Below are 10,972 nucleotides of genomic sequence, written 5' to 3'. Positions count from 1 at the left end.
CTTTCACATTCATCGCATTGGCCATTCGGCCTTATCACACATATATGTATATCATACATATTTCATATTTTTCTTGTACATCAATTTCAGCAATAGCTTATAAGCAACTCAAATAGTTTCATCAAAGTTTACAACAAAATCACATATTCACTACAAGCAGTTTTTCTGACCAACAGTCACTAAGTTGTTTATAACTGGAGCTACAAAACTCAAAATCAATTGCTGTTAATTTTCCCGAATGTAGACTCATGTATCTTCCACCCATAAAATTTTCAGAATTTTAGGTTTGGCCAATCAATACCAGATTTTTCTTAAAGTTTCCCTGTTTCACTGTTTGACTAATCTGACCACTCTTCACTACGAATCAAATTTTTCATTGTACAGAATTTATAATGTGTTCTATTTGACTCCATTTGAAACTAGACTCATTAAGGAGTCTAAGCATATAAATCTTATCTCATAACCATTTTTGTACGAATTATAATGATTTTCCAAAAACAGAACAGGGATTTCGAGTCATTCCGACACTGTCCCGCACAACATTAAATATCTCTTTATAGGAAATTTCTTTGCTTCCACGGTCTCTTTTATAAGAAACTAGACCAACTAAGCTTTGATTACATATTTTATTCAGCCTATAATTCCACACCAACAATTTATAGTGATTTTCTAAAATCACCTTACTGCTGCTGTCCAAGCAATTTATTACAATTTGCTCTTGAATTTCCAAGTCCAAACACTTATGAACTTACCATTTGGGTTTAAGACATATCATGGCCACATCATATCTTATCAAATCAACTCATTATGCCCTATTATGATTGAATTTACTCAACGATTTATCGCTTAAAACTTACCTCGAAAGTGGTCGACGACTAGATATCCACGGCTATTCGTTTACTTCCTCTTTTCCCTTATCCGACTTTGATCCTCTAGGCTCTTGAGCTAAATCAAACAATTTACTTCCCAATCAAACACCATCACACGACATCCATATACATTTTAGAACCATTCTTAACATATTTACTACTCAAGCATGTAACTTAACAACTTAACCATTAGTTGCCGAACCACAAACAAAACATATTCATACGTCAATATCTCAAACCTTACCATAACAACCAATATGCAAGATATCACATATACATAACTTAGCTTATGAGAACATATGTATTACAACATAAACACATCTTTTACCAATATCCTCACTTAAGCCAAATTTTTTATAATCAATCACAAAGAAAATATACCACAATCACACTTCCAAAATGAGCTACCTCCATGGCCAATTATACTTCATCATTGACATATCTCATTTTCGAATCATATAATCAACATTTGTTCAAGACATCAAACCTCTTTAATTTCAGCTATTACTAATATAAACATTCACAAATATATTCTTAGGAAGACCAATTTCTTTCCATAACACATTCATCATCAATACACCATCACATGCACCATTTCAAAGCTTCACTTTTAGCATGCAAATGATATCAACACAATCTTACCTTAGCCGAATATCATCTCCATGACATAGTAAGGATTGGAACCATGGCTAGTTAGAACTCAAGCTAACTACTAAAATATACATGAATCTCATGGCAAAACATCAAACTTACCTTAATAGTGACCTAGGATAGCCGAATGCTTCACTCCCTTCTTCCTTTTTTTCTTTCAAATTTTCGGCCAAAAGATGAATCAAAGGATGAACATTTTTTTTTTCTTCTTTGTTTTCTTTCTTCCATTCACGGCAAGGGGAGGGGGGAGCATGGATGAGACCATTTTTTTTTTCTTTCTTTGCCCATGCTCTTTAATTTATTTTTCCACCCATGATGCACCAACAAAACATGTCTATGACATGTTTTGCCCATCATCCTTTGTCATGGCCAGCCACTAGCAATTAAAAAGGGGGAATTTGACATGCAAGTCCTCCTTTTTGTTTACATGCACTATTAGATCCTTGTAGATTAGCCTATCACATTTCAAAGTGTCACACAAGTCCTTTTGACTAAATTCACATGCAATTTACTAAATCGAAGCTTAAGATTTTCACACATTCATATTCACATATTTTAGACCATAAATATCACATCCAAATAATTTGGTGACTCGGTTTAGTGGTCCCGAAACCGCTTTCCGACTAGGGTCACTTTAGGGCTGTCACACCTATGGTGATTTCATCTATGTCTGCTCAGAGGTATGTAAGGAAAGGTTGTGAAGCTTACCTTGCTTATGTGTTGAATACAAAGAGGTCCAAACTGAAAATTGAATCAGTGTCGGTAGTTTGTGAGTATTCGGATGTGTTCCCAAAAGAGTTTCCAGGGTTACCACCGGTCAGAAAAGTAGAGTTTGCTATTGATTTGGCACCTGGAACTTCGCTGATATCGATTGCTCTATATAGGATGGCTCCGGCTAAATTGAAAGAATTGAAAGCTCAATTGCAAGAGTTGACGGACAAAGGTTTTACGAGACTGAGTTTTTCTCCCTGGGGTGCTCCTATTATATTTGTAAGAAGAAAAACGGATCTATGAGGCTTTGTATTGATTATCAATAGCTCAACAAGGTGACTATAAAGAACAAGTATCCTTTGCCGAGAATTGATGACTTGTTTGATCATTTGAAAGGAGCAATGGTACTCCGAAGATTGATTTGAGATCCAGCTACTATCAATTGAGAGTTAAAGAGTCGGATGTGCCGAAAACCACTTTCAGGACAAGGTATGGGCATTATGAATTTCTTGTTATTCCTTTTAGATTAACTCATGCACCTATTGTTTTTATGGACTTGATGAATAGAATTTTTTGACCATATTTAGACAAGTTTGTGGTTGTGTTCATCGATGACATTTTGTTTTTTTCTCGAGACAAGTCTGAGCATGCTGAACATTTGAGAACTGTATTGCAGACGTTGAGAGACAAGAAATTGTTTGCTAAATTCTGTAAAAGTGAGTTTTGGCTCCTAAAAATCAAATTTTTAGGACATATTGTTTGAGGTGATGGTATTCGGGTTGATCCAACTAAGATTTCGGCAATTGTTGAATGGAAACCACCAAGGAATGTATTTAAAGTTAGAAGCCATTTGGGCTTAGCTGGTTATTACCGACGTTTTGTCTAAGGATTTTCGATGATTGCTACTCTTATGACCAAGTTGTTACGAAAGATGTAAAATTTGAATGGTCTGAAAAATGTCAGCAAAGTTTTGAGAAATTGAAGGCATTACTGACTGAGGCACCAGTTTTAGTACAACCTGAATCGGGAAAAGAGTTTGAAACTTATAGCGTCGCTTTATTGAATGGTTTGGGTTGTGTGTTGATGCAAGAGGGCAAAGTGGTAGCTTATGCCTCGAGACAGTTAAAACCACACAAAAAGAATTATTCGACGCACAATTTAGAATTAGCCGCCATCGTTTTTGCTTTGAAAATTTGGCGTCATCATTTGTACGGTGGGAAATGTCATATCTTTACAAACCATAAGAGTTTAAAATATTTGATGACTCAGAAAGATCTGAACTTGCAACAACGAAGATGGCTCAAGTTACTGAAGAATTATGAACTAGTGGATGACTATCATCCGAGAAAGGCGAATGTAGTCGCAGATGCCTTGAGAGAAAATCCTTATTTGCTTTGAGAGCTATGGATTCGAGATTGACCTTGTCTAATGATGGTTCAATTTTGGTTGGTATTTATTTAGCAAATTTGTGAAGCTCAGAAAAGTGATAGCGAATTACAAGCCAAAAGAGCTCACTGTGACTCAGGTATTGATACAGACTTTTGAACCGGTTCAGATGATTGTTTGATGTTCGAGATAGAGTATGTGTACCAAAAAATGACGAACTTATTTAGAAAATTCTACGCGAGGCACACAGTGCTTGTTTATCAATTCATCCAGGTAGTACGAAAATGTATAATGATTTGAAGAAATTGTATTGTGGTTAGGTATGGAAAGAGATATTTCTGAATTCGTACCAAGATGTTTGATTTGTCAACAAGTAAAAGCCGAACAACAAGTGCTTTCGGGTTTACTTTAGCCAGTGATGGCACCCGAGTAGAAATGGGATAGGATTACGATTGACTTCGTAACGGGTTTGCCTTTGACTTCGAAAAAGAAAAATGTTGTCTAGGTTGTTGTTGATAGATTGAAGAAATTGGCTCATTTCACTCTGGTACGTACTGACTACTCACTTGATAATTTAGCTGAATTGTAAATTTATGGGATTGTGAGATTTCACGGAGTGCCTATTTCTACCATTTCAGATAGATATTTGAGGTTTACTTTGAGATTTTGGAAGAAATTACAAGAGGCTTCAGGTACGAAGTTAAATTTTAGAACCGCATTTCATCTGCAAATTGATGGTCAATCCAAAAGAGTAATTCAGATTCTTGAAGATATGCTCTGATGTTGTGTTCTAGAATTCGAAGGTAGTTGGGAGAAATATCTACCATTGATCAAATTTGCTTATAACAAAAGTTTTCAGTCGAGTATAAAGATGGCACCGTATGAGGCATTATATGGCTGCAAGTATCAAAATCTATTGTATTGGACAGAGCTTAGTGAGAGACACATTCATGGGGTTGATTTGGTTAGACAAACTAAAGAAAAAGTAAAGGTAATCTGTGATTTCTTTAAAGCTGCTTCAGATCGACAAAAGTCGTATGCAGATTTGAAAAGAAAAGAGATAGAATTTCAGATTGGTGATAAAGTATTTCTGAAAGTAACTCCGCAAAAGAAGATTATGAGATTTGGCTATAAAGGCAAGTTAAGTCCACGTTTCATTGGGTCGTATGAGGTTATTGAAAGAATAGGGTGAGTCGCATATCTGTTAGCTTTACCGACAAAGTTGGAAAGGATTCATAATGTGTTTCAAGTGTCGATGTTGCAACGATACCATTCTGATCCCTCACATGTGATGTCTCCGACAGAGATTGAGATACAACCTAATATGACTTATGGTGAGGAACTGATGAAGATTTTAGCTCGGGAAGTTAAACAATTGAGAAATAAGAGCATAACTTTAGTGAAAGTTTTGTGGCAAAGACATGGGTTGAAGAGGCTACGTGGGAACCTGAGGAAGCTATGAGTAAATAATACCCAAACCTATTTTCTGGTAAGATTTTCGAGGACGAAAATCCCTAAATGGGGGAGAGTTGTAACAGCCCAATTTTGGGCCTAGTCGGAACAGTGGTTTCAGGACCACAAATCTGACACAGAAAAATTTTTTTTCTTATATTTTTATGGTCTACAGTTTTATGGAATGATTCTGTGAAAATTTCTTTCTAAAATTTTGACGTTTGAACACTCAATTTAGCAAAAAGCATTAAATTGCAAAAAGTGCAAAACTAGAGTTCTATAAGTTAGAGGTGTCTAATTGCTATGAAATTTTAAATTAGAGGTCCTTAGATGGTAATTAGACCATTACTTAAGTTGGTGGAAAAAAGTGGACATGAGTAAGAGAATTTTTATGTTTTAAGTTAGGGGCATTTTGGTCATTTGGTTAATAAATGAATTAATAAGCAAATAAAAGCCATTTTTTTGCTCATCTTCTACCCCTTGGCCGAAATTTACAAGAGGAAGACATAGCTAGGGTGTTTTCATCTTTCAAGCTCGATTGTAAGTCCATTCTTGCCCCATTTTTAATGCTCTTTCCATTTTTGAAGTCATTGTAACTCGATCTACCAATTTCTAGCAATAATTTGAGGTATGACTAAGGTCTAGGGTTTGCCCATGTTATACATATGTGTATTTTGATGGCTAATGGTAGAAAATGCATGTTTGTTGTTAGAAAAATAACTTTTACTAAGTGATTTTCGATAAGAATGTCAAAAAGGACCTACTTGTAAAATTTATAAAATAAGTAGTAATAGTGTGATTAAGTAAAAAATGTGGGCTAGTATAAGTATGAAAATGATTCAGCCAGGCTTGCGTTTTGAAGAAATTGAATACATTTCAATTTACAAGCCTAGGGACTAAATTGTAAAAATGTAACTTTTCCATAATATGATTTTTGGACTGAATTGAACAACGTGAGTATTAATGTAACACCCTAACCCGTAACCGACATCGGATTAGGATTACGAGGCATTACCAGACAGACAAAACATTTTAGACCAATTCAGAAACACAGATATTATTTAATATCATTTCATAAGCAATCATCTCTTAAGATGGTCTACGAAACCTAAAACATACATTTAAGAACGGTTAGAGCTAAACCGAACACATTCATAAAATTCAGAACATAGAAAATTTTTCAATTCTGTTGAGGTTACACGCCCGTGTAATCAGGCCGTGTGCCTCACACGGGCATCAGACACACCCATGTGAACCAGCCGTGCCAAAATAGGGTAACCATACTGACTTTTACCCACGGCCAATAGGCACACCAGTGTGTTATGGCCGTGTGATACTTAGCTAGCTACTGACTTTAGCCCACGGCCACATGACACGCCCGTGTCCCCTGACCGTGTGGCACCATGCAGGCTTGAATTAAGCCAATTTGCCATCCCTTTTTGGGTCCAATCCTACAAGCATTAATATACAACATTCATACCAAAATTTCCAACAAGTTCTATGCTTAAGAATGACCGAAATACATTAGAACTTAGCACATTACAAGCATACACCAAAACTATACACAAACTTATCATTTGTCAGCTAACTCTCACGGCATAATATATACACAACAAAACTTATATACATAGACCTTCTAGCCTATAAATGCCATTCTTTAAAATATGTACACTTTCAAAAGTACCAAAATGAGATCGATAGTGTGCTGACGATCCTCGACTATCCCTGAGCCTTCAGTAGCTACGATAACTGTAAAACAGACAGTAAACACACAGAGTAAGCTACAAAGAGCTTAGTAAGCCTAAGCTACAAAGAGCTTAGTAAGCCAAATACAATTAGTCTAACTACTAAAGCATATAAGTACAATTTAACCATATAGATTCATAACCATTTCGTAAAATAATTCATAAACCTAACCATGCTCCTTTGTTGGCATATATGTCATGCTTCATTTCCATACATATTTCACAGAGACAGAATTTTTCATATTCAGAAATTTAGTACGATAAAAATGTACCTGCATAGGTTATACATTTCATATACTCAATTTAAGATTCCGTATACTATCATCAGACGGGTCAAAAAAGATACAGATGCTCATAAACAAGTACAATGCCGATGTCCCGGATGTGGTCTTACATGTAACTCAATATCGATGCCTCTGTCCTAGACAGGGTCTTACACGAAATCAGATACGATGCCGATGTCCCAGACATGGTCCTATACTTTATCTCAATCGAGGCATGTGTCCCAGACATGGTCTTACACGATGTCTCAGATAGATGTCAGCTTTTCTTAGAAACATATAGAGTTTTTCAGATATTAACATACTTTACTCCAAAGATATTCATCAGGAACTCAAGGCCATCCACTACAATTTACAGTTTATATGTGCAGAATTTATTTCAATTAACACTTAATTATAATTTGACTTACCTCGGACGGATTTCGGATAAAACGAGTTGACTATTCAACTATTTTGGACTTCCCCCAATATAAGTTCGATTTTCTTTGTTCTTGATCTAATACAATACAAATTCAACCATTCAACCATTCATTTCATTCAATATAATCCATATACACATCTTCAGGGCACTTTGTATTTTAGTCCTTACATTTTCACACTTTGACAATTTAGTCCATTTTTCATAAAAACACAAATATGAAAAATTTCTTAGCAACAAGGGCTAGTTGAATTTTCATGGCTTCTATATAAGCCCATACAACCTGTTCAATTCACAATTTAGTCCCCAAAACATTATTTTCACAATTTCACCCAAATAGCTCAATTTCAGCAAAAACTCAAAGACAAAACTTATGAACCATCTACCAAGCCTTCATAATTCATTCAAAAACATCACAAAACTCATATTGTGCTTGATTGGAAGACATTCACTATATTCAAAATAGTTTAAACAATTAGGAGATGTCACGCTATCAACATTCGAATAATGGCATGTATAGAGAACTTTAACATCCTCTACTGTAGTCCTATAACTGACTAAACCGTACCTCTGATACCAATAAATGTAACACCCCTCACCCGTATCCATCGCCAAGATAAAGTTCGAATTATTACCAGGACTTTACATTTTGAAACTTACTAAATTGGGTCACCAAGTTTTACTCATATTTTAAGCTTTTCATCCATAAACAACTCGTCCCTTATATAGGCCTTCGAGGCCTATGACATACCTAGAGACAGTGTGGGACAAATTCGGGTACGTTCGATAAACCTTGGGCTCCTTAAGAAATTTTTCCTTATCATAAAGTGTCACACGCCCATGTAGGTGGGTCGTGTGGACTCACACGCCTATGTCACTTGGGGCACGCTCATGCCCTTCAGCCGTGGGCAACACTGACTTATCAAAACCGCCATGGCACACACCCATGCTGCCTGCCCATGGACGACACTGACTTTTTAACACGGCCAAGGTGCACGCCCGTGTGGCCTACCCATGTTTAACTTTGAGCTAAAAATTTAAGTGCAGGGGACACACGGCCATAGTACACGCCCATGGAAGGGAACCGTGTGGCACACACGGCCTAGACACACGCCCGTGTGTCTAACCATGTGAACTCTAATAGGCTATTTTCCAAGCCTTTAGTCACCCCTTTTTACTACTTGTTCTTAGTGGTTACCAAATTCAAAGTAAAACACAATTATACACTTGTAAATAATCTTAATTAAACTAGATGTATGGAAACCTCATATCATTGGTCTCATACATGATAGGTTATTTCCCATTTAGTGTCTATGGGTTCCTATGTCACTTTAGTTCATCCGAAATTCGCTCGTTCATGTGACTTATTCCCAATTGGTAACGACCCATCACTTGTAAATAAAACCATGCATAAATTCGTAGGTCATAGCCTACTTCAATTAAGCCAATTTTTGTGGCCATATACAAAGAAATAAACATATTTTTTTTACCTGCCTTCATTTGGAAAATCAAATGACACATATAACAAAATACTCAAAAATACTATACATGCCATTGAAAAAAACAAACAAAGTCTTTATACCAAAGCTTGTCTAGTTGATAGTGTGTTGACTCTCCAATCGTCTTCCAATCCTTTCGAGTCCTCGAGCTCTGTGAGATAGGGAAAAAGAGAGGGGTAAGCATTTACATGCTTAGTAAGCTCGAATAATCAGAAAGTAAAGTTACCGAGTAATTAGCATACATCCATATTTAAATTATGAAATCATCAATTATGAAACGATTCCCTATCACATGCACTCAATCAATGAGTTAGTCACATAACAAAGCATCATGTAATTTATGTAGATGAGCACATCATTCATCATCTTATTGGTATACATTATATTAATCCCCTTGAGTTTCTAGGAAATCTCGATGGAATACCCATTATCCGTCAATTCTTATGAATGATCATTTCACATATATGCACTCTTGTGAACCTCACATCTCATGGAAGGATTACCAGTCCAAGCTAAATCCCCTATATCATGAACTCATAAGGTGATGTCGGGATTACCAGTCCAGGCTAAATCCCTTATAGCGACAAACACCCTTAATAAGCTCGGATCTGAATTACCAGTCTACGATAAATTTAAACCCTAATCGGATTACCCGTTCGGGCTAAATCTATAATGCACACATATTCTTCGAAAGGTTTGATCATTCAAGGAACACTCATTCGAGCTAGATCCTTTTCATACTTGAGATCACGGATTACCCATCAGGGCTAAATCCTTACTGCAACACATACAGGTTCTCTTTACACATATCAATTAGGGTTTATCCATCGAATTCCCTTTGTCAACCTCATCCGAGACATTTTTCACATGTTACCATCACATATGCATTCATAAATCATTCAATAATGCATATTAGGGGTTTACTTTAAGTTATCCGAACTTACTTGGTATTCTTTTCAGAGTTGTGTTTTGATTATTCTGAAACCTTGCATTTACCTCAATCGACCTCTGAAATTTGTTCCTTGCGGTCTATAACAACAAAATTATTTCATTAATACACTACATTATACATTTCAAGTTTAATATCTACCTCCAGTCCAAATGACTGTTTTGCCCCTAACCTTTCATATTTTTACGATTTAGTCACTAGGCTCGTATAATGAAACATATGCACTTTCTATCTTACCCAAGCTTGCCCAAACACTTTTCCTTCTTATGGTAGCCAACATTTTCCATTATTTTCTCATTTCTACACCACATTTACATCTTTTGCAAAATAGTGTAACACCCCAAACCCGAGACCATCGCCGGTGTCGGACCCGAGGGGTTAACAAGCCAAGTTCACATGTTTTTGCCCACCAATTTGACATTTCCAATCAGTTGGAAAACTGCGTCATTGTCGCCTTAAAATCATATCTCGAGTTTCAAAACTCGAAACCGGTTTCAGAATTTTCCCTAATTTAGACTCATATATCCATCCATATTTCATCTCACATAATTCAAGTAAGGTCACTTCTTGAGGACTTACCTCGGATGTTGTCGAACGCCTTTTTCGGCTATTCGATCACCTTTTCCTTCCCTTGTCCAATTGTGGCCCTCTTAGCTCTTGAGCTAATTCAAACAAATTCAATTTATTAAAACCTCATTGTGCTTGCTTATGGCGAATATGACAAGGATTTTAAATGGTCATATGGCCACTCTTTAGCTTGAATACACAATGGTCATGCACATTTTATACTACATCAAGCAATTCAATACAATTTATTTGAGCATCAAGGAAATGCTAAGGCCTTCAATAGGCTACCCAAGGCCGAATATTCATGTACATGTTGAGGTCAATTTTGCACTTAATACCTCACAAAAACAGCATGCAATTTACTAATTAATGCTTTGCACATTGTGGCCCAAAACTTATAATATAGCATCAAGCACCTACATGTGTGCTAGGTCAATTGTGCTT

The sequence above is a fragment of the Gossypium arboreum genome, chromosome 1 (assembly GCF_025698485.1).
Source record: "Gossypium arboreum isolate Shixiya-1 chromosome 1, ASM2569848v2, whole genome shotgun sequence".
NCBI classification, from domain to species: domain Eukaryota; kingdom Viridiplantae; phylum Streptophyta; class Magnoliopsida; order Malvales; family Malvaceae; genus Gossypium; species Gossypium arboreum.
This window is presented reverse-complemented; position numbering follows the sequence as displayed.